The 18348-nt window shown below is 48.7% G+C and overlaps 1 long non-coding RNA gene across 2 annotated transcripts; it reads right to left on the reverse strand.

Annotated features, from left to right (window-relative positions):
* Positions 1 to 251: 251 nt before the first annotated feature.
* On the reverse strand, positions 252 to 17725 carry LOC144285532 (uncharacterized). Of its 2 annotated transcripts, none has more exons than XR_013353813.1 (3): positions 17449 to 17725; positions 16166 to 16282; positions 252 to 390 (listed from the first exon to the last, which is right to left on the reverse strand). It is a non-coding gene; the product is annotated as an uncharacterized LOC144285532 (long non-coding RNA). The 2 variants fall into 2 exon arrangements; XR_013353814.1 differs by having other exon boundaries at positions 262 to 390; positions 16135 to 16282.
* Between the last annotated feature and the right edge of the window lie 623 nt (positions 17726 to 18348).

Here is an 18348-nt window from a genome sequence, read left to right on the forward strand (position 1 = left end):
TACACACTCCCCTAACATCACCCCACACTTGGACATCCCAGCAGCTTCCTTATTAGGCTTCCTGTCCTGATCTCATGCCTTTCAATCATGTCTCCTCTGGGCACCCAGAACTGTCTCTCATTCTGCCATTAAAATAAGGTATATTTAACTTTTACTTGATTATATAATAAATTCAGGATAAATACATATAAAAGAAAAGTATAAAAAGAAAAAAAATTTTTAAGATTTTATTTATTTATTCATAAGAGACAGAGAGAGAGAGGCAGAGTCACAGGCAGAGGGAGAAGCAGGCTCCATGCAGGGAGCCCGACGTGGGACTCGATCTTGGGTCTCCAGGATCATGCCCTGGGCCAAAGGCAGGTGCTAAACCGCTGAGCCATCCAGGGATCCCTAGAAAGAAAATTTAACTCACATGTAATCCCATACCATTATCTATTTGGGTTAACTTCTGTCATTTTATGATTTGCTCATTCATTCATTAATTCACTCATTCTTTAGAGAGCCCCTACTCTGTGCTAAGCCTTATGCGTGATGCTGCGGAAAAAGTGGTGAACAAGACTGACCTGGTCCCTGCAGGGGACCCCACAATGAGCTCAACATAATGGAAAGAGATTGATATCCAACAGATAAGCACATCTATAATATTGAATCTCAAGTATAAAATGTGCTGCACCACATATTTAAAGGATTATACACCATGACCAAGTGGAATTTTTTCCTGGAATGCAAGGGTGGTTTGATTAAGAATCAAATGTGTCAGGGATCCCTGGGTGGCGCAGCGGTTTGGCGCCTGCCTTTGGCCCAGGGCGCGATCCTGGAGTCCCGGGATCGAATCCCACATCGGGCTCCCGGGGCATGGAGCCTGCTTCTCCCTCTGCCTGTGTCTCTGCCTCTCTCTCTCTCTCTGTGTAACTATCATAAATAAATAAAAAATTAAAAAAAAGATTTATAAAAAAAAAAAGAATCAAATGTGTCACATTAACATAATGAAGAGGGAAAAAACACACATGATCACCTCTCAGTTGACACAGAAACAGCATTCGACAAATTCAACACCCTTTCAGATTAAAAAACAACACTCAAACAACTAGGAATAGAAAGAAACTACCTCAATATAATAGAAGCCATATATGAAAAACCCACAGGAAGCATCATACTCAATGGTGCAAGATTGAAACCTTTCCCCTAAGATCAAGAACAAGGCTAGGAAGCTTGCTTTTGCCATTTCTATTCAAGATAGTACCAGGCATGCTAGCCAGAGCAATTAGACAAGAAAGAGAACTAAAAGATATCCAAACTAGAAAAGAAGAAGTAAAATTATCTCTGCTTACAGGTGATATGATCTTATATGTTGAAAACCCTGAAATTACACATATACACAGGCAAAAACACGGCTAGAATTAATAAATTCAGCAAAGTAGTAGGATACAAAGTCAACACACAAAAATCAGTTGCATTTCTGAACATCAACAATGAACAATCTAAAAAGGAAACTAAGAAAACCATCCCATTTACAAAGGCTTTCATAAAAGAATAAAATATTAGGAATTAACTGAGAAGATAAAATTTTGTACAATAAGAATTACCAAAACAATTCTGAAAAGTAATTAAAGATGACAAATAAATGGAAAGATATCCCATGTTCATGGATAGGAATAATATTTCTAAGATAGCAATACTACCCAAGACAATCTACAAACTTGGTGCAATCTCAACAACCTTTTTTAGACATAGGAAAAGTCGTCCCCCAAAACTAAAATTCATATAGAATTTCAAGAGACCTCAAATAGCCAAAACAATTCTGAAAAAGAAGAACAAAGTTGGATTCACACTTCTGGACCTCAAAATTTACTATAGATCTACACTAATCAAAACAGTGTGGTACTGACACAAAGACAGACATATATGGCCAATGGGATAGAATAGAGGGTCCAGAAATAAACCTTCATGTGTAATGGCCAAATGATTTTCAACACAAATGCCAAGACTAGTCAATGGGGAAAAGACAGTCTTTTCAACAAATGGTTTGGAGAAAACTGGGTATCTGCATGCAGAAGAATGAAGTTGGACCATATGATCCAGCAATTCCACATCTGGGAATATAATCAAAATAATGAAAAACTAAAAGGCAAAGTGCAATAGGAGAAGGGAAAAGAAGACATAAACTTTAATGTTATTTTATACCACTTTTGAATTTTGTTCCACATGCCTTTTATAACTTTGAATTTCTTTTTTTTTTTTTAACAGAAACAGTCTTTTATTTATTTATTTATGATACGGAGAGAGACAGGCAGAGATACAGGCAGAAGGAGAGGGAGAAGCAGGCTCCATGCACCGGGAGCCCGACGTGGGATCCGATCCCGGGTTCCCAGGATCGCGCCCTGGGCCAAAGGCAGGCGCTAAACCGCTGCGCCACCCAGGGATCCCTAACTTTGAATTTCTTTAAAAAAAATAGATCACTTTCAAGAAATAAGTCATGTGCTTTTCCAAATATTATGGTTTAAAAATTTCTCTTTGGGACAAAGTTTTGCTATCTCTTCACCTGGAATTAAAATCCTAAAAGTCATCACTTCCAGCTATGTGAATTTAACAAGTGGCCTCAGGTTCTCTGAGCTCCACATTCTTCATCTACGCTATTCAGGTGGGAACAACCCCGTGAGAAATTAAAACAATATGTATTTACTGCCCAGCATGCAATGGGTGCTCAGATCTTCCCACCTGAACTTGACCAGGGCCCTCATGCTCAGCTCAGCCTGAGCATCCTCACTCTCTGACCACATCAGAACCACCTCGAACCCTGGCATCAGTTGAGACTTCTCCCTCTGGGGATGACCCTGAACAGATCTGGCCCCAGGTGTGGCTAGGAAGTCCCCTCCACAGGGGACAGGAGACTGAAAATGGTGGCCTCAGGGAAGATGTCCCTCTTTGGGGCTCGAGTCCTGCAGCCCCCATCCATCCCCTGCCAGCCAGCCAATGCATCTGACGCCCATGTGTGTGCTTCTCCAGCCAGAGGTTTGGGTTCCTTGTTTTATGGCTTTTTAATCCTTACTTGGCAGAAAGGAAGTGGTGGGTCCGCCCGGCCACGCAGAGAGTGGCCAGAGGATCTGCAAACGAAAGATTCATGGACCATCAAATGGGACCTGGGCCTCTGAGGCTGCCCTAGCCCTTCACATGGAAATAAATCACCACCAGGGAAGAAAGATAAAAGGTGCCGGGATTCAGGATCCGTCTTATGAGAAGCAATGTGCAGAGGGGGACTTTTTCCCTGAACTCCTGCAGAGCTGGGCTGACGATGTCCCAGAGGCTCCTGAGACCTGATCCTCATACACCTTGCCCAGACCCAAAAGGCATGCAACCTGTGCAGTCACACACAGCCTCATACCTAGAAGGTTCCCATGCTTGGCCTAATGCTCTGCTGTTGCCACCTTGAAATTTGTACTAACTTTTGAGCAGAGGGCCCCACATTTTCGCTTTGTGCTGGGTTCTGAAAATTATATATCCAGCTGTACCTGGCCAGGAGTGGCTTTGGGCACTCACTGGCGGGTACTTATCTGGCACAGCTTACACCTCCAGAGACAAGGATGGCCCTCCTCCTCCTGGGGTAGCCTCTGAGTCTGCTAACAGGCAAGTAAAGCTCAGAGATCTTATCTCATGTTGTTTGACAGAATGACTGGGGTCTAACTGTCCTGGCTCCCCACTAGCTGTGTGACCTGGGGACTATTACTGCACTTCACTTTCCTTGTCTGCAGAATGAGGGTAGTAGTAGTAGGGCTAATGTGAGGGTCTGATGAGATGATGCATACATGGTGCCTGGCACATACTGCTTCTGTACCTAATCAACAATAGCTGTTATTATACATGATTGGGAAAAGCTTCTTTCTATTGGGTTGGGATCTGCAGGCTTGAAGATTGGTTAAGGAGAGGAGATAGAAGATGGTACATGCAACACACACACACACACACACACACACACACACACACACACTATAAAGTCAAACCTGCAAACTTCACCTGGGCTCCACCCATCATGTACCTTGTTCTCTGCTGCCATCTGCTGTCATGAATCAGGCATTGCATCACCACTGGGGCTGCAGGACACCAAGTTTCATTTGTTCTTATAATAATTAGAAGATAATCTAATCATCTGACAGTTCACTGAAGGCCTGCTGTGCAGGCATGGGGACTCTGCAGTGAACAAAAGACAAAGCCCCTGCTTCTTGGAACTGGTATTTTTGTGGGAGAAATGGATAATAAGTAAGAAAACCAATACTTTGATGTCAGCTGGTGATAAGCACACTGGAAAGAGGGCGGGGAGGCAGAAGGTGGGGAACAGAGCCAGTGGGCTCTCAGTGGAGCCAGAAGGACAAAGTCCACCATCCTGGGGCAGGGGCAGGAGGGTGACAGGCTGAAAGGCAGTCAGGGAAGGGGACTTGGGGTAGGCTCTGTGGCTTGTCAGGTCCCATCGGCCTGGCTCCTCAGCCCTACCCCATTTCCTGCACAGCTCAGGGCAACTTCCTCCCTGACCAAAGCCTTAGTCTCCACATCTGGAAAATGGGGAGAATAGCACCCACTTCTCAAACTAGTGCTGTTGTGAGGATTCCGTGGGATACTGGAGGGAGAAACAAGTTGTGAATTATACTATTCTTATCCATTATAATCTTCTCCTTGTTAGCTAACACTGCTATGTACCTACTAAGGAATCTGCTAAGCTCTTGCATAAATTACCTCAATGAATCCCCAAAAAACAAAAAAAAAACAAGAGACACCTGGGTGGCTCAGTTGCTCAGGTCATGATCCCAGGATCCTGGGATTGAGTCTCGCATTGGGTACCCACAGGGAGCCTGCTTCTCCCTCTGCCTATGTCTCTGCCTCTTTGTGCATCTCTAATGAAAAAATAAATCAATAAAATCTTAAAAAAAAAAACAACGCTGCTATGTAGGTACTGTGATTACGGACCCCTTACAACAGAGAAAATTGAAGTCCAAGAACGCCCAGCACAGTGGCAGCAGAGGGGTTTGGGAAGTGTGTTTGGAAACAAGGCCTGTCAGCAGGAGGCTGAGTGTCTGGCCCTCCTCCAGAGTGGCACCTGAACCACCCTCTGGTCTTCACCACCCTGACGAGAGACAGCAGGGGGAGAAGGAAGGGCGTCCCTCACGGCCAGCAGACCCTGGGCTCCCACCTCCACTATTCAGGGAAACACCACCTGTGGAGCATGACTCACAACAGTGCCACCCTCCGGATGCAGGGGTGACTTCCTGGACCTGTACAATTAAGTCATTCACTCTAAGCCACCCCGTCTGACCCTGGATAAGCTGCCTGTTCTCTCCAGCCTCAGTTTTCTCATCTGTAAAGTGGGGGGGAATAAGCAGGATCACTGGCAAGCTTGGGAAGCGACAGAGTTAGGTGATGGAAATGGAGACATGCTGTGCACACAGGCCCAGCCATCACTGCTCTTTTCTAAGCAGCAACGTGAGGGACTTTTCATCCTCACAGTACTCAACTCAACCTGGTATGTTTGGAAGTTTTCAGGTTTTAGCACTGAAGGTCCAGCATCACAGGAAATCCCTCAGTTCTGGGCAAACCTGTAAGGCAAAGAATGTTTTCTACGAGTTCTGGGTGAGGAAACGGAGGCTCAGTGTAGATATGTGCTTGCTCAGCATCCCACAGCCAGGAGGGGGCCCTGGTCTGTGCACTTCAGAGCTTTCCTCTAGCTAAGGCACCTGGCTGGTCCCTGTGGAAAGTGGAAGCCATGGAAGGTTTAAGCTGTGGCAGGCTCATGCCCAGGAGCTCACTGGCCACCCAGGCAGGCCTGTACTGTGCAGCCACAGAGGAGTCAGCCAGTGATACACTTCAGAGAAGGACAATCTGAATGAACAGCAAAACACCCTGTTACACTCCCTTTCTTGTTTAGGTTTCAACTTTGAAAACACAAATGCCTCAAATAAGTTCAACATGGGCTGGAGGCCCAAGAGACTCAGGCCCCAATTGCTTCCAAATGGAGCAGTAGACCTCACCTCCCAGAACCTGTGATCGATGTACATATGGCTTCAGATGTCTGAGTGTCCCTAGCAGAGCAGGATGGGCCGGGCCATGAGGTGGGAAGGGTAGGCTCAGACTCACAGTTGACAGACCAGGGGCAAACCCCAGCCCTGATCACTGAGTGATCACTGAGTAAGCCCACAGACATCACTGGATTCTCACTGTGGCTTGGTGAGGTAAGACCAAGTATCCCCATTCTACATATGGATAAACTATGGCTGAGAGTCCACACGACTGGTCCCAGGTCACACCCAGTGGTAAGTTCCTGAGCCAGGGTCCTACAGCCTGGAAGCCCCACTGTTGGCCTGCATATCCTACCTCGTGCATACCCGAGGTGTGACCTGGGTGGGTTTCTGCCCTCTGTGTCTTGGTTGCTCATCTGGAAGGTGGGAGCAAGAGTCCACACCGCCAAGTTTGTTGACAAGACTCAAAGAGACTGAGGTTGGAAAGCACTCAGGGATGGGGTCAAGGTGAAGGCATCACTGGTATCCGGGGACAGTTACCTGCACATTCAAGTACACGATTTTCTCCCACATTTTTGCTGCCACTGTGGCATGTGAGAGCAAGGAGGGCTATTCACTGAGCACATACTACACGCTGGGTCCTGCTGCATCATGTTTTGTGCACATTAACTCATGTAATTCTCACAACACCCCCAAGATAGGCACCCTCATCACCCTCCTCGGCAATTTACAGGTGCAGGAATTGAGGCCCGAAGAAAAGGAACTTACGAGCCAGCAATCACTCAGTGACTACGTGGCGGGCCTGGGATCTGAATTCAGGCAGGCTGGGCGGTTTGATTTCATAGGATAGAGACTTCTGGAGGCAGCAGGGGCCCCCGGGGACAGGGGCAGGATGCTGGAAGCCTCTGCCGGGGCATCTGGGGCACAGTGGACACTCAGGTCGGCCCCCAGGAGGGTGAGGCTAACCCCCTTCTGTTTTCCCTGTAAAGTGGGTGGTGAGGCCCCAGAGGAAAAGAAACTAGGGTGCAGGGATGGAGGGTGCGGGGGCACCCAGAGTGGGAAGGAGCCGAGCTACGTCAAGCTGTCAGGACAACCTCACTGAGGGGCAGCCTAGACCAAGGAAGCACTGGGGATGGGGTGCCTGCTTACCAAGCCTCAGTTTCGCCATCTGTAAAGAATGCGGGTGGAGTCCCTGACCTAGAGGAGGTCACAGACTGGAGACAGAACCCTAGGTGAAGGCTAGGCTGGGCAAGTTCAAGGACGGAGGGTGGCCTGTGCTGTGAGGGACAGAGGGGGCCCTGGGGACCCAGCCTTCAGGGAGCTCGAGCGGTTGACCTGGGAGTGTGAGGGCCTGAGGGCTGGGTGGGGGCCAGGGGAGAGAAGGAGGGCCCAGACAGGGGCCTGGGGCTGAGGTTCAGGGCTCGCAGGAGGCAGCAGGCAGGGTCCTCACTCACAACTCAAATCTCCCCTGGACAGGCAGGGAAGGGCTGGATCCGGAGCCGGGAGGACAGGACAGGCCAGGCCAGCACGGAGGCAGTGGCCAGCAGGCAGGGGCGGGGGAGGGGCCACAGATGGGAAGCAGGTGGGGGGTGGGGGAGGCAGGAGACAGATGAGGCCTGGACAAGGAGGAAACAGAGAACAAGATGAGAGATAAGATTTCAAAGGCGCGTCAGAGGGTGGCAGCCGCAGAGGAGCAGCTCCTGGACAGGGTAAGGCAGGGGTGGGGGGGGGTGGTTAGGGCTGAGAGACCTGAGGAGGGGAGGGTGCAGGGGGCCGGGAACAGCTCTAGACTCGGTGTCCCCTGGGACTGCCCCACTACATCTCCAGTCCTGCCTTGCCGTCCCCAGCCATAGTCTACTGTGTCCCTGATTCTGTCCGGTTGAGAATTGTGCCCACTGTTCAGGGGTAGGCCTGGTTACCGCCCCCTGCATCCTCAGCCACCGTGTGGTCTCAGCCTCTCCCCGGCTGTGCCCCTGTGGCACCGCCCTAGTCTGCCCATGCCCGGGGACGGCACTCTTGCTCCGAGCAGTCAGTATCCCCATGGAAGGGCCTGAATGTACCTTCGCCCCCACCCTAGCCTGTTATTCACATCTCATCCTAGGTGGCCTGCGGATGGCTATGGGGACATGGGGCATGCAGATCCTGCAGTAGCTCCTGACCTGCAGACATCAGCCCAAAGCCCCTGCTTCCCCCTCCACCCCTCTGCACCACAGGTGTTAGCACCTTGTGTCCCGGGTTGACACCCAGCTCTACCTCATACTTGCTGGGAGCCCTTGGACAAGTTGTCCAGTTCATAGGAACTCAAGTGCGGAGAGATTGATGGCACTACCTGCATCCCAGGGTTGGTGTTAGGAGCCAGTGAAGAAATGACACATGGTAGGGCTTTGTTGAATTGTCATATGATCCCCTCCTCACAACCCTACAATCTCTGTGGCCCTACTGGAAGTAATGGGGTACAAAGAACCCAACTGGAGGGTAAGACCCTGGGGTATCCAGTGGCATCACGCAGTTGGAACCCAGAGTGGTTGGCCTGGGTTGAATGACAAGTGTCACTGTCCCACTGGTGCCAATTTTTTAGCCAACCAGTGCCAAATCCCTGAATGGGTACCGGCTGGAGAGAGACCCACATCAAGGGTCACTCTGGACTCTTGGTAACCATGACAATGATGCAGGGAGTGAGCCCAGTGTATGGAGCGGGTGAGGACCTAAATCTTAGCCAATGAATCCAATGTGGGTCAGGAGTTTCACTTGTGTGTTATGACAAGCAAATCCAGCTTGTGCCCCAACAAGCACAGCCCAAGCCGTGCATGCAGAGGGATGCAGGCCTTCAGGAAGCATGTACCTGGCCCTGTAATGCAGCAGGCATTATTCTAGGGATGCAGCAGGGAGCAATTCTGACCCATATCCCTGTCCTCGTGGCACTCAGGTTCTAATAAGGCGAAGACAGGCACTAGACAAAATTAATAAGCAAAGAATACAGTAGGTTAGATGGTGCTGAGTGCTCCAGGAGAAGGAGGTGAGGAGTGCTGGGGTGGGGAGCAGGGTGCATTACAAAGAGGTCACAAGCATGGAGGCCAGTTAGGAGGCCACTGCTGTCATTTGAGCAGACGGTGATAGTGCCCTGGACCAGATACATGTGAAGGGGTCAGGGCGTGGGAGATATGCTCAGAGTCAGGATATACTTGGGATTGCTGAGAAGGTTTCCCAATGGAGTAGTGTGGAGTGAGAGAAAAAAGCAAGGTCTTTGGCCTGAGCAAGTAGCTGGAAGGACTGCCCTTTACAGAGATGGGACCCGGTGGGGTGGGGGTTCCATGTTGATCTTGAACTTCTGCACAGAGGAGCAGGTGGGTGAGGTGGACGGCAGGCCTGTGCGGTGGGTGGCAGTTTGCAGTGTTTGCAGAAATACCACTCTGTGCGGGTGGGCAGCATGGGCAGCACATCACAGCAGAGGGGATGGAGCACAGGTGGACAGAGAGCAGCTCCTGGCACAGCAGGGTTAGGATGTGACCACCCAGAGGGGCAAGAGAGAAGAGTGCAGAGGAGTGCAGAGCAGGCGCTGAGCTGGGTGGGTAGAGCCAACAGGGCAGGTGTGAGGGTGGGGAAGGTGGCCTCAGCATGCTCCTTTGAGAGTCCTAGGACACATCAGGCCAGCAAGGATGGTCTTCCACAGCCTCTGACATCAGGGCAAATGGAGCAATGTGCAGAACCTAGAGTCAGGCCAAATTTGAACCCAGCCCCTCTACTTCCCAGCAGGCAACCCTGGGCAACTCGGTCTGAGACCTCTACAGTATAGTGAGACCTCAGGGATAGCGCACTGGGAGCTCTCAAGCCTCTGCTTTCTGTGCGTTAGAGCAAACCCCAATTCACTTTTGTAAATAACTTTATCTTGGTTAGTGTTTAGCAGATTACTTGCCAGGTATTCTGCTAAACACTCTATGGATTATCTTGTTTAATCTTTATCCTAATCTTAACCATAACCCTCTGTCATTTAAATGCTAATCACTGAATAGCAGTCAGGGCCTGCCTGGCTATAAGCCATGGGACTTCTATTCAACCCTCTGAGGTAGAATGGCCATGAAAAGGGCACACTGTGGACACAGGTACAGCCCCTGGCTGCATGAGGTTAGGAGCTATAGCACAGGATGTGGAAAACTACTCAGCAATGAAGAGTAAGGAGCTACAGATAAGGACAATTATTTGGATGAGTCTCCAGGGAATTGTGTGGAGTGAAAAAAGCTAGTCCCACAAAGTCACATATCGATTCCATTTATATATTTGAAATGACAACATTTTAGAAATGAAAAATAGATTAGTGGTTGCCGGGGGTTAAAATGGGAGGGGTAGGTGGGAGAGGACATGGTTATAAAAGGGCAAATACCAGGAGGGTCCTGTCACAAGGAACTGTCCAGCAAGTTGACTATGGTAGTAGGTGTATGTGTATGTGATAAAATTGCACAAAACTAGATACACACACACACACACACACACACACACATATACACACAAATGAGCACAAGTAAAATAGGGGAATCCCATCAATATCAATTTCCTGATGGGGATATGTTACCATTGGAATAAAACTGGATACAGGGCATAGATAAATTATTATTTCTTACAACTGTATCTGAATCTACATTTATCTCATTAAAAACGTTTAATTAAAAAAAATGCCTGGGGTGCCTGGGTGGCTCAGTCAGTTAAGTGTCTGCCTTTGGTCCTGGGATCAAACCCTGCATGGGGCTCCTTGCTCAGTAGGGAGTCTGCTTCTTCCTCTTGCTATGCCCCTCCCCCTGCTTGTGTGCACTCGTGTGCTCACACTCTCTCAAATAAATAAAATCTTTAAATAAAAATTTAAAAAAACCCAGATGTCCACCAAAGACATAGCGCCCTGGCCATTTATTCCTAGGCCAGTCATCGCCAATGGGCCAGTGCCCATGAAGACTCTTCAAGCTTATGATAATAGAAACAGATTATCTGAATACACAAAATAAAGTACACTTCTAATGTCTAGAGTTAGGTTGTCCAACAGGAGCCACTAGCCACATGTAGCCACTGAGAACTTGAAATATGGCCAGTACCTATTGACATGTCCTGCTAGACACATCACATTACATACCAGATTTCAAGCACATAATATGAATGAAAGAATATAAATTGTCTCATTAATATTTTATATTGACTACATATTGAAGTGGCATTTTTATATACTAAATTAAGTAATATATTTTATTAAAATGACTTTCATCTGTTTCTTTTTTAAGGGACTCCTAGAAAACTCTAAAGCACATGTGTTTTATGCATTTCTATTGGACAGCACTGCTGGAGAGCAACCAGAATTATCTGCAAGTATCATCAAATCATGAAGATTCTGACCGGAGCTCACCCCCTGGCTTATGTCATTGGATGTTTTTTCTGACTTCCCCAAGAAGCACTTCGTATTGGCTGTATCTCTGCAGGACCCAGAATTGGTTCTGCGTGGTATCAGAAACCAGAGAGCCTCACAAGGCTTGGCCCCAGGTCTCCACAAAGGTCAAGACGCAACCAGTGGGAGCCACAGACTCATGTTCTGTCTGATGTAACACACTTCCAATGGTGACCACTGCATAGTGTAGAGAATCACTATGTTATATGCCCAAAAATAACCTAACATTGTGTGTCACCTGTACTCCAATAATTAAAAAATAAAAGATAAAATACTCTACCTTTCTGAAACTTGTGGCTAATAAAAAAAAAAAAAGAACACTTTTATTTCTTTCTTTACTAAAAGAAAAAAAAACCTATAAGCATATGTTCTTTCTAGGTTTCGTCACAGGGGACCTAGGGGGTCAGGCACAAAGGTCATTCTCACCTTGGGTCCCAGGACAAATGCCACCTCCTCAGAGAGGAGGGTGTCTGTATGGACACACACACACACACACACACACACACACACACACAAATGAGCACAAGTAAAATAGGGGAATCACATCAATGTCAATTTCCTGATGGGGATATGTTACCATCGGAGTAAAACCGGGTGTCTGTATGGACACCCTTAAGCACTCTGCTGCCTTGATTCCAGCCAGACACAGGGGTGATGGGACAATGCCTCCCTTGGGCTGGACCATGATTAGCTCATTTCCAGCATTAGGGCTTCTCCCTACATACTACACAGTGGAAACCCCCTTGGAACTCATGCATTTGCAACCCAAATGTGCAGGAAGAGATAACCACTGAGAGGGATAACCACTGAGTAGTGAGTGGAGTAAGCCTTTGACCACAAGAGGACTAATCCAGGGGGCAGACACCTGTCCTACAAGACTGAGCACACACTGTCCCTTGATGGCAGTGGCCAACTTGATGACACATCTTCATGCTGGCTCTCTCTCCTCCCTGATTCACTCTGCATCCCTTATTCCCATAAAGTACTTATGCTGCAGCTTTGTCTCAGGCCCTACTTTCTTGGGGAGCCCAGGCCAGGACAGAGACCCCATCCCGATCCTGGCTGCTTGGTCCAGAGTGGCCCTCCCAGCCCCAGCCCCCGAGTTCCCCCAACTCAGCACTTGCATCCTCTTTTTACAGCATCTTCTATGCTTCTATGATCATGCTCAGGTTCCATGCGCATTCCATCCCCAACACCTAAAACTGGGCCTAGTACATACTAGGTGCTCAGAAAATGTTTGTCACTTGAGGCCCTGCCCAAGCCTGACTGTTCCTCTCAGAGCAGGAGTCTGGGAAATTCAGACTGTTTGTCAGCTGGCACCAGGTACACTTAGCATAGAACATTGAGTAAGCTCTTAGGCCTTTATTCTGGGGAGAAAAGATGCTACCCTTCTTAAAAATAAGATTTTACTGGGTGCCTGGGTGGTCCCATCGTTTAAGTGTCTGCCTTCAGCTCAGGTTATGATCCCAGGGTCCTGGGATGGAGACCATGTCGGGCTCCCTGCTTGGCGGAGATCTGCTGCTCCCTCTCCCTCTACAGCTCCTCCTGCTTGTGCTCTCTCTCTCTTTCTCTCTCTCTCTCATCAAATAAATAAAATATTTTTTTAATAAATTTATTTATTTTTATTTTTATTTATTTACGATAGTCACAGAGAGAGAGAGAGAGGCAGAGACATAGGCAGAGGGCGAAGCAGGCTCCATGCACCGGGAGCCCAACGTGGGATTCGATCCCGGTCTCCAGGATCGCGCCCTGGGCCAAAGGCAGGAGCTAAACCGCTGCGCCACCCAGGGATCCCAAATAAATAAAATATTAAGAACAAATCAAAGGTTTTACTTTTTGGATCCACCCAGACAGGTGCCTTGCTCTTGAAGGTCAACAAAGAAGCAAGTATTAAAATCCATCGGTCAGCACTCAGACCAATTCTGGGTACAGTTAATCCCCCCTGGAGCCTTGATTGTCAGGAGCTTCTGAACCCCGGGGTCATTAGGAAGGATCACCAGGCCTCAGGGAGCAGCCTGGGGGAGTTGACAACAGGGGCTTTCTTTTGCAAAGCGCCAAAGGTAAGCGTCCCAGGTGCTGAGCTGCTGTGATCTCCTTCACCAGCCTCACAGCATGGGTTCCTCAGGGGTTGGAGAGGGAAACAAATAAGATGCCACAGGCAGGGGCGCCTGTCGCATCCTTTGTCATCATCATCATCTCCACTGTCCCTTCCCCTTATGATCCTGAACCTGTCACACCTAAGGGGCAAGCCTTGTCCTCTCACACAGACCACATCTGCCCCAAAAGGAGTAAATCCATAGCAGTGTCTCTCTACAGAGGGCAATGTCACACCCCCACCCAGGGTGCAGGTGGCATTATCCAGAGGAATTTTTGGTGATTGCAACTGCGGGAGGTTCTATGGGTTTCTAATGCTAGAGGCCAAGGATGCTTCATCCTTCAATGCATAGGACAGCTCCTCACAATAAAGAATTAATCAGAACAGTAGTAGATGAATGGATAAAGAAGATGTGGTGCATATATGCAATGGAATATTACTCAGCCATAAAAAATGAAATCTTGCCATTTATAATGTCATAGATGGAACTAGAGGGTATTATGATAAGTGAAATAAGTCAATCAGAGAAAGACAATTATATTATGTCACTACATGTGGAATTTAAGAAACAAAACAAAGGAGCGTAGGGGAGGGAGGGAAATATAAAACAAGACAAAATCAGAGAGGGAGACACACCATAAGAGACTCTTAATCATAGGAAACAAACTGAGGGTTGCTGGAAGGGAGGGGGCGGGGGAGGGGGTAACTGGGTGATACATTAAGGAGGGCACATGAGGTCATGAGCACTGGGAGTTTATATAAGACTGATGTGGGACGCCTGGGTGGCTTAGCAGTTGGGTGCCTGCCTTCAGCCCAGGGCATGATCCTGGAGTCCCGGGATCGAATCCCACGTTGGGCTCCCCACATGGAGCCTGCTTCTCCCTCTGCCTGTGTCTCTGCCTCTTTCTCTCTGTGTGTGTCTCTCATGAATAAATAAATAAAATCTTTAAAAAAACAGACTAATGAATCACTGACATCTACCTCTGAAACCAATAATATGCTACATGTTAATTAATTGATTTTAAGTTAAAAAATAAATTAATTTTTAAAACATTTTTAAAGAATTAATCAGTCCCAAATCTCAATGAAGCCACAGTTGAGAAGCCCTGAGTTAGAGGATGTGGAGTATGTGTGGAATGTGTCCTCAGCTCCCTGCTGCACAGGGCATAATGGTGGCAGGACTCCAGTAGTCCTGGGTTTGAAGCTCGGACCCCCTTAGAGTGGCTGTGTACCCCGGGGCAAGTGAGGCGCCCCCTCTGAACCTCAGCTGTCTCAACCAAAAATGAAGAGGACACCGACCACTTAAGTGCTCTCGGGAGAACTAAATGAGGTAATGTACCAAAAGGGTATAATGGGGCGCCTGGCGGGCTCAGTGGTTGAGCATCAGCCTTTGGCTCAGGTCATGATCCCGGGGTCCTGGGATAGAGCCCCACATCAGGCTCCCCACATGGAGCCTGCTTCTCCCTCTGCTTGTGTCTGTGCCTCTCTTTCTGTGTCTCTCATGAATAAATAAATAAAATCTCTATTTTTAAAAAAAGGTTTAACTGTGTTCTTCACAAAGAGAGCTCAAGGAGTGGGGGCTGTACTACTGGGTTAATAGTACCCCCGAATTCATGTTCAGCAGGAATCTCAGCCTGTGACTTTATTTGGAACTAGTCTCTGCAGATGTAATTAGTTAAGCTAAGATGAGGACGCACTGGATTATGGTGGGCCCTGAATCCAATGACTGGAGTCTTTGTAAGAAAGGAGAGGGACACAGACCCAAACGAGACACACAGAGGGAGAAGGCCATGTGCGGACAGGGGCAAAGATCAGAGTGGCGCAGCTACAAGCCCACAAGCACCCAGAACTGCTGGCAGAACCAACAAGAGAGGCAGGAAACAGATCCCTGGCGGCCTTAGGAGAAACCAATCCTGGGGCACCTGGCTGGCCCAGGTGGAGAGATGTGTGACCCTTGATCTTGGGGTTGTGGGTTTGAGCCCCATGTTGGGCCTAGAGATTACTTAAAAATACATAAATAAATTTAAATAAATAAATAAATAAATAAATAAAAAGAAGAAGAAGGAACCAGTCTTGGCAACATCTTGATTTCAGACCCTTGGTTTCCAAGTACTGTGAGAGAATAAATCTCTGCTCTTTTAAGCCACCTAGTCGGTGGTAGTGTCCCACGGCAGCTGTGGCATGCTAACCTGGAGTGGTGGCCACACTGTGGCTGTCATCTGTAGCACACTGAGGAGATGTACCCAGAGAACGAGGTCTCCAGGATGCTAAGAGTCCCTGCACGCATTTGCCCTCCAGCACGCTGCACACAGCTCAAATACCCAGGACGTGTCTGGAGTTCAGGGGCTTTCTTCACCATCAGGAAGAATGTCTATGTCTCCAGGTGCCCAGTTAAAGTGCACAGACTGTGAAGCCCAAAGAGGATCTCTCGAGCCTCTGGGATTTCCCTACGGCATGCTGCATGCACCATCAGCGTTATCGGTGTGCACCACCCCCAGGGTGTGTCCAGGGTGGCATGGTGAGTGTACCACCCAGCTCCCCACCGCATGTATCTGAAAAAGGCAAACAAATGTGGAAGGACCCAGCCACGGCACACAGAAGCCTCTACCACATACGTGTATGGTGAGAACGGCAGGTGTGACCCACCGACTGCATCCCTGGATGGAGTTTACAGCGTGAGGCGAATCTACGCCACCCTGGTGCATCCACAGCAGGCCGGGGAGGATGCTTCCCTGCAGAGATGGCTCCGACGACATGGAGCAGCTATGGCACATGGAAAGCAGAGAAGGAGGAAAATCCATTTGGGGCCAAGAGCTCTGTCTGAACTTTGTCCTTTTCTCAAGCAAAAGAAAATATTATTTCACCCTCTAAAGAACCACACATAATAACAGGCGAAATGTCAAGACCAATGTTGATATAAACCCCCAAGGAAAACAAACATCTCCGTACCTTCTCTGCGGCCTCCCCACCTCACCCTGCTCAGCTAGTTTAAACAGATCTAGCAGTGGGCAGAGGGGAGGCGGGGGGAGTGGGCAAAGTCTGCCTGGCTGGGAGAACTATGAAGGAAGCTGAGCCTCACCAGGACCAGAAGCAGAGCCTGGCCTGCTTTCAAATCCCAGCATCCATCACTGCCTGTGTGACCTTGGGCAAACAGCCTGACCTCTCTGAACCTGAGCTTCCTCATTGGCAAAGGAAAGGACAGCAGTATGGAATAATTCAGGTAGAGCACTTGAGTACAGTGCCTGGGACATGTAGGAAGTAAAAGTAGCTACCGTTGCTGATCACTACCCTCTGTCAAGCCAGGTCTCCCCGGGAGAGGAATGGGGGCCCCAAGACTGCACGACTGTGTGAAAGAACATCTCCCGAGCATCCACTAGGTGTTGGCACTAGTCTAGCTAGCTACCTTATTAGAATCAGTGCAGTCCGGAGGCAGTTACAATCCACCAGCTGCAAGAGAGGAAACAGGTTTAGAGAGATAAAGAGACTTGCCCAAGGTCATAAAGCTGGGAAGAGGAGCTGAAATTTAAAACCAGGTCTGTCTGACTCCAAGAGGGATGACCCCTGAACTCACCCACGAAACTGGGGCCCCATTTCCAGTCCAAGACTCTGTGGCACTCTCTGGACCCCAGATTATATCACCAAAGAGACCCAAGTTTGGTTCCAGCTTGAAGCCCCCAGTACTGGCCCTCCCAGCTGGTCCTCCAAACTTCCAGTCCAGCTTCCTTTTTGTTTTTTTATTTTCTGAATTGGGGAGAACCCAGCAAATACTGTCAAGCTCCTTCTCTGTGCCAGACCATCAGCTGAGCCCTAGAGACTCAGAATTAAATCCTCCCTGAATCCAGCACTCAAGTCATTCCCAAATCCAGCGGAAGCGTGGGGTTGGGGGAGATAAACAGATACAACAAGACTCTTAAGATATAAATACTCACTTTCATTGGTGCCTGTATAGGCTCCAGTAGGACTGAGAGAGGGGCACCTGCATGTCCTCCGGGGGAATCCAAGGGAGGTAGCACTCGGCATAGGAAAGAAAGACTCAGCTATGAAGAGTAGTTTGCCTGGAAGACCAGAGAGGAAATGTGTTTGAATTAGAAGGAACAGGTATTACAAGGGCATGGAGGCAGGAGAGCCTCAAGTGATGGGGGTCTCCATGTAGTTCCTGTGGATATCAAGCGTGTGAGATTGGCAAGAGAGGGTAGTGAACTGATCTGAGATTCCCTGGTGAGAATGTAGGATGGAGAGGCTGGCAGGGGCCACATCATAATGGGTTCTATTGAGGTAAATTTTACTGTGAGAGCAATAGGGAGCCACTGAAGGCATATAACCAGATCACATTTGCATTTGGGAAAGATCCTCCGTGTGCAGTGGGGAGAAGAGTTCAGAGGGGAAGGCTGGAGACGGGAGGAGGCAAGAGACTATGGCAGCTGAACAGGGGCAGTGCTTGGGGGATGCTGAGGAGAGGGGATGTGTGTAAGGTAGACCCACAGGACTGGGTGCCCAATATGGAACCTGAGGAGTAGAAAATAAAGGAGAAGAGGGAGAAGTCTACAAAATGTCCCGCTTCCACCTTCTGGTAAGCAGACAGACGAGGGCTCATGAGGAGTTCCAATGGGGACGCACCCAGTCTGAGGGGCAAAGGGGGTGTCCCAGTGAGGACACCAGGACACCAGCAGGCAGTCGGCTATGGCCTTCTGGAGGGAAGCCAGGGCTGGGGTGCAGGTCACTGGGGCTGACACTTCCCAGGGAGGATGGAGCAGTGCAGGGAATGTTGTGGGCCTGATGTGGAACTCTAGAGCATGCCAGTATTTAAGACACAGAGCAAAGGAAGAAGT

The sequence above is a fragment of the Canis aureus genome, chromosome 16 (genome assembly GCF_053574225.1).
Source record: "Canis aureus isolate CA01 chromosome 16, VMU_Caureus_v.1.0, whole genome shotgun sequence".
NCBI lineage: Eukaryota > Metazoa > Chordata > Mammalia > Carnivora > Canidae > Canis > Canis aureus.